The 6000-nt window shown below is 40.7% G+C and overlaps 1 long non-coding RNA gene across 2 annotated transcripts in view; it reads left to right on the top strand.

Annotated features, from left to right (window-relative positions):
* LOC138991007 (uncharacterized) overlaps positions 1-5455 on the top strand; it is a 28814-nt gene extending 23359 nt beyond the window's left edge. Inside the window, exon 4 of one of the 2 annotated variants that reach the window (XR_011467045.1) lies at positions 3261-5455. This is a non-coding gene — a long non-coding RNA (uncharacterized lncRNA). Of the gene's footprint in view, positions 1-575; positions 1952-3260 lie in introns of those variants that run through there. The other variant, XR_011467044.1, reaches the window with a different exon arrangement.
* Positions 5456-6000: the final 545 nt, after the last annotated feature.

Raw genomic sequence — 6000 nt, forward strand, 5'->3', positions numbered from 1 at the left:
TAAGGACTACTCTTTTGCTGTAAAAACTATAAAGGGTCTTTACAAATGTATAGTGTAATGTACTCACCATTACAGTATCACACAGAATAAATTCGCTGCTCTATAGAAACCCCTTGGATATCATCTATTCAACCCTTCCTGTCTCCCCGCCAGGCCTCTGTTGACCACTGATGTTTTCATTGTCTTTATAGTTTTCCTTTTAGAACACCTTGTAATTAGAATAGCACTTTATATGATCCCATTTATCTCCTCTTTTAGCACATCAATTATACTTCTTTAAAAAGTAATTTCCCTGGAGTTTCCAATATACATTTTACCTAGTCTAATTGCACCTTCAAATAACAATATACTGCTTCACAGAGAGAGATACAGAGTATTCCCAATTCCTCCCTTCCTTCCCTTATGCATTATCATTATTCATTTCATTTATTGCTATGCTATAATCACCAAATACATTGTTACTATTATTAAACAGCTATCAATCAAAAGTAAAATAAATGTGAAAAATTTTCATCTACTTTCATTTATTCTTCTACAAGGTCCAAATTCTTACTTATAAAATGTTCCCTCTTCAGCAATACGTGAACTGTGAACTTTCAGATGTTCAAGCTGGTTTTAGAAAAGGCAGAGGAACCAGAGATCAAATTGCAAACTTCCGCTGGATCATTGAAAAAGCAAGAGAGTTCCAGAAAAACATCTATTTCTGCTTTATTGACTATGCCAAAGCCTTTGACTATGTGGATCACAATAAACTGTGGAAAATTCTAAAATGGATGGGAATACCAGACCACCTGACCTGCCTCTTGAGAAACCTATGTGCAGGTCAGGAAGCAACAGTCAGAACTGGACATGGAACAACAGACTGGTTCCAAATAGAAAAAGGAGTATGTCAAGGAGGTATATTGTCACCCTGCTTATTTAACTTATATGCAGAGTACATCATGAAAAACACTGGGCTGGAAGAAGCACAAGCTGGAATCAAGATTGCCAGGAGAAATATCAATAACCTCAGATATGCAGATGGCACAACCCTTATGGCAGAAAGTGAAGAGGAACTAAAAAGCCTCTTGATGAAAATGAAAGAGGAGAGTGAAAAAGGTTGGCTTAAAGCTCAACATTCAGAAAACGAAGATCATGGCATCTGGTTCCATCACTTCATGGGAAATAGATGGAGAAACAGTGGAAACAGTGTCAGACTTTATTTTTTGGGGCTCCAAAATCACTGAAGATGATGATTGCAGCCATGAAATTAAAAGACACTTACTCCTTGGAAGGAAAGTTATGACCAACCTAGACAGCATATTCAAAAGCAGAGCCATTACTTTGTCAACAAAGGTCCATCTAGTCAAGGCTATGGTTTTTCCAGTAGTCATGTATGGATGTGAGGGTTGGACTATAAAGAAAGCTGTGTGCAGAAGAATTGATGCTTTTGAACTGTGGTGTTGAAGACTCTTGAGAGTCCCTTGGACTGCAAGGAGATCTAACCAGTCCATCCTAAAGGAGATCAGTCCTGGGTGTTCATTGGAAGGATTGATGTTGAAGCTGAAACTCCAATACTTTGGCCACCTGATGCGAAGAGCTGACTCATTTGAAAAGACCCTGATGTTGGGAAAGATTGAGGGCAGGAGGAGAAGAGGATGACAGAGGATGAGATGGTTGGATGGCATCATTGACTCAATGGACATGGGTTTGGGTGAACTCTGGGACTTGGTGATGGACAGGGAGGCCTGGTGTGCTGTGCTTCATGGGGTCGCAAAGAGTCGGACACGACTGAGCAACTAACTGGCTGACTGCCTTAAAAACTTATTTTAACATTTCTTGTGATGAGATTTGTTGGTAATGAATTCTCTCAGTTTTTGTCTATCAGAAAATGTCCTTGTTTCTGTTTTGCCTTTGAGGGATAGTTTTATTGGATACAGAACTCTAGTTTGGTTTTTTTTTTTCTTTAAAACTTAAAATATTCCACTCCATTCTCTTCTTACTCCTGTGGTTTCTCATAGAAATTGGCTACAATTCTCATCGTGTTCCTTAATAGGTAATATTCTTCCCACAACCATCTGCGGCTGTGGTTTCTTTATTTTCTCTTACTCTTTCTTTTTTTTTTTTTTTGTAGCTTGAATATGGTACGCCCAGGTATAGACTGTTGGTGTTTATTGACATTCTCTGAGCTTTCTGGATTTGTGATTCGGTATTTGTCCCAAATCTTGGAACATTCCCAGTCATTATTTCTTCAAATATTTCTTCTGTTCCTTTCTCTCTTTCTTCTCCTTCTGGTGTTCCAATAAACATATGGCATACCTCTTGAAATTTCCCAGAAGTTCTTGGTTATTCCACTGTTCTTTTTCTTTTTTCATTCATTTTTCTCTTTGCATTTCACTTTCAGAAGTTTCTGTTGAAGCTCACTGATATTTTTCTTGGCTGTGTCCAGTCTGCTGATAACCTCATCAGGACATTCTTCATTCCTGTTAAAGTCTATTGAATTTCTAGCATTTCCTTTTGATTCTTTTTCAGAATTTCCAGATCCCTATTTATATTACCCATCCTTTCTTTCATGCTGTCTGCTTTTTCCGTTAGACCTTTAACACATTAATCATAATTATTTTAAATGCACTGCCTCTTAACTGTAACATCTGTGTCATATCTAAGTTTGATTCTCATGCTCAGTTTGTCTCTTTGGACCATGCTTTTTCTTGACTTTTATTATGCCCTGTAATATTTGTTGTTGAAAGCCAGACATGTTGTATTGAGTAGTAGGAACTAAAGCAAATAGGCCTTTATTGGGAATTTACGTTAATTTGGCTATGATTTGGCTATGTTTAATGTTTGCTGAAAGTGCTAGAGTGGCTCAGACAGTAAAGAATCTGTCTGCAATGCAGGAAACCTGGGTTTGATCCCTGGGTTGGGAAGATCTCCTAAAGAAGGGAATGGCAACTCACTCCAGTATTCTTGCCTGGAGAATTCAATGGACAGAGGAGCCTAGTAGGCTACAGTCCATGAGATCACAAACAGTTGGACATGACTGAGCTACTAACACTTTCACTTTCTGTGTCTTTGGCTTTGACTCCTATGTCTTTGGGCTTCCCTAAGTACCCTTCCTTAGAGAGAATCTTGCAGTTCTTCCAACCAAAATTCATCATTATTTTGCTGGAGCCCTGTGGGTGTGGTGTTCAGGTAGATAGGAGGGGAAGCAAGGTGTAATTTTATGATGAAATTTTGGATTCTTTTTAAAGAATTTCTCTCTCTCTTTTTTTCCTGCACAGGTTTTAGTTGCAGCACTCGGGAATCATCATTGCCACATACAGACTCTTGGTTGAGCCATGTAGGATCTAGTTCCCTGACCAGGGATAGAATCTGGGTCCCCTGCATTGGGAGCATGAAGTCTTAACCAGTGGACCACAAGGGCTAGGCTGTCATGTTTACAGTGCTTTTCAATTGGAATGGCTTTTTGCCCTCTTAGGTAGGACAGGAAAACTAGAGACGGCTGGAGCTGGCCTCTTTCTCCTAGGTGGGATCAAATTCTGGATCCCTCCTGGAAATTGGCATCTGTTATGGAGAATGCTCTGAATATGCTTCCCAATGCTTACTGTTCCCCTTTCCCTGCCAGAGCCAACAGCGAATTCTTGGATCTTCACCATGAGAACTTGGTAGGGTTTTTAGAGGAAGAAACCATGAAAATGTGACTCCCCTAAGACTGCATCACTCAAGAGTTTTCCACCCTTTTGCTAGCTCATAGTCAGTCTCAAACAAATCATTATCATTACCATTTTACTATTCCTACAACTCTATGGCTCCAGGGCTCCAGGAGCTTTGGTTTCAGGTAACATATCTCACCTTTATCTCTCTGGATTCACCAGTCTTTCCAGACCTTGGGGTATTGGTTTACCTTGTTATTTTAGTTCTCTGATGGGCCTAAGAAAAGTCATTGATTATTGGTTTTCTCAGCTTTTCTAGTTGTAAGGATGGAAGTGATGACTTGCAAGCTCTTTACATATCAGAGCAGACACTGGGAGCCCAGTCATGAGACTTTTAAACTTAGAGTACAAGGAAGTTATGACAGAAGAAGGAGAATGCTATTCTCCCTTACCTGAAGGACTTTGAGAGAAAGAATAGAGACAGAAGAAGAGAAAGAGAAGGTCCGATGTCAAGGTTTACATGTGTTCCCTACCCCTCACCTCATCTGAAGGCTGAACCTTAAAGAGAAGTGGCTTAGAAAGACACTAGGGTGAAGGGAGCACGGACAGGGAGTTTTCTGCCCTGCTTCAATCAGAGGACATCTGCTGGCAGCTGTCCCCTCCCCTGCCACTCTGACAGTGCAAGGTGCTGGGAGAAGGTGGTGCTAGCTTATAGCTCTGCTAGGTTTCTCTTGGTTTCCACAGAATATTAAAAACAAAAAAACTCAGAAGTTCCTGAAACTCAAAAGGCAGTCAGTTTGGAAGCCAAAGACCTGCCACTGAGTCCATCATAACAAGGGTAGGGATGACTCCCAGGAGAGGATGCAGAATGGAGGCCAGGGCTGTGGTGTCTCAGCAGAGGCAGAGCCCTAAATGGGTCTTACCAGGATATCTGAGAAGAAGATCAGTTAGCCAGAGAGGGCTAGCAAGTCCAGACTGAGTTGCAAGAGAGAAGCAAAGCTAAGAAAACACTCAGGCACAAATGGGATACATGTTATTGGAGAGAAGAAGACATTGCTTCAAAGACTAGTGAAGCTGGAGGACAGTGAAAGAATGCCTCAAGGATCTAATGAACTCTTCTCTTAGACTAGCACAAGGTTCCAGATAAGATACATTCCTCCTAGTTTTCACTTTGATTTTGCAGTCAAAGGTAGGGCAGCAAAAAATCCTACAGAATTTTCAAGGTTTTGAATTATCAGATATTTTCAGATATTCATAATTTCAGAATTATCAGATCAAAATTATAGATTGGACTAAGAAAGTCAACTATTTTCCATGCTAAACATCAGGAAACACAAGAAAAATGGCAACAGTTTTAGGTAAAATACATTTCTGCCCATTTGAGTAGAGTGGGCAATTTGTGACTCCACCGCATTCTCCATTCAATTACTGTAATGTGTGTTCTTTATAACATTTTTCATTCTCTGAAGGCATCTTATTTATTTGTCTGATTAGTCTGTCTAGCCTAGCAGGAAGAGAACTCAAAAACACTGAAGGGGCTGAATTAATACTTGTCAAATAAATAGTGGTCTTTATCAGGTGAATGGGTGTAAGAGTTTTGAATCTTAAATTATTATATTAACTAATATTTATTAAGTGCTAAGTATCTATTGAATCATTTAAGCACTTGTAACAATACCATGAAGTAAAGCAAAGTGTTAGTCACTCAGTCATGTCCAACTCTTTGCAGCCCCATGGACTGTAGCCCGCCAGGCTCCTCTGTCCATGGAATTTTCCAGGCAAGAATACTGGAGTGGGTTGTCATTCCCTTCTTCAAGGGATCTTCCCAACCCAGGGATTGAACCTGGGTCTCCTGCATTGCAGGTGGTTTCTTTACCATCTCAGCCCCAGTACTATGAAGTCAGTACAATTATTATCCTTGGTTTCCAAGTGAGGAAATGGAGACACAGAGAAGTCAGGCAATCTGTCCAAGGTCACTGAGTTTAAAACAAACAAGGCAATCTGACTGCACAGCCTGCGTGCCCATCTAGCACACCACACTGCCTCTCAGAGTCTCCTGTGTGGCCTCAGCTCACCGCCTCCTTCCCCTCCTCCCTCGCGCCAGATGAGCCACAGACGGCTAAGTAGGCAGCGAACACTTCTCAAGATGTTTTCATCGATTTTGCCAACACTCAGCTGCTTTATCGGCTCTGATGAAACATTTGTGACAACCACAGCAATTGCAATGATCATTTCCATGCTGAAAACATTTGCCTACAAAGCAGACATTTTCTCTTCAAAGTAAACATTGGTGCCTCTGAGACGCTGCCACCCACACCCATCCATGCTGCTTCCTTAGAATTTCGAATGCCTCCAAGGCAAATTCCCC

The sequence above is a fragment of the Bos mutus genome, chromosome 15 (assembly GCF_027580195.1).
Source record: "Bos mutus isolate GX-2022 chromosome 15, NWIPB_WYAK_1.1, whole genome shotgun sequence".
Lineage (NCBI taxonomy): Eukaryota > Metazoa > Chordata > Mammalia > Artiodactyla > Bovidae > Bos > Bos mutus.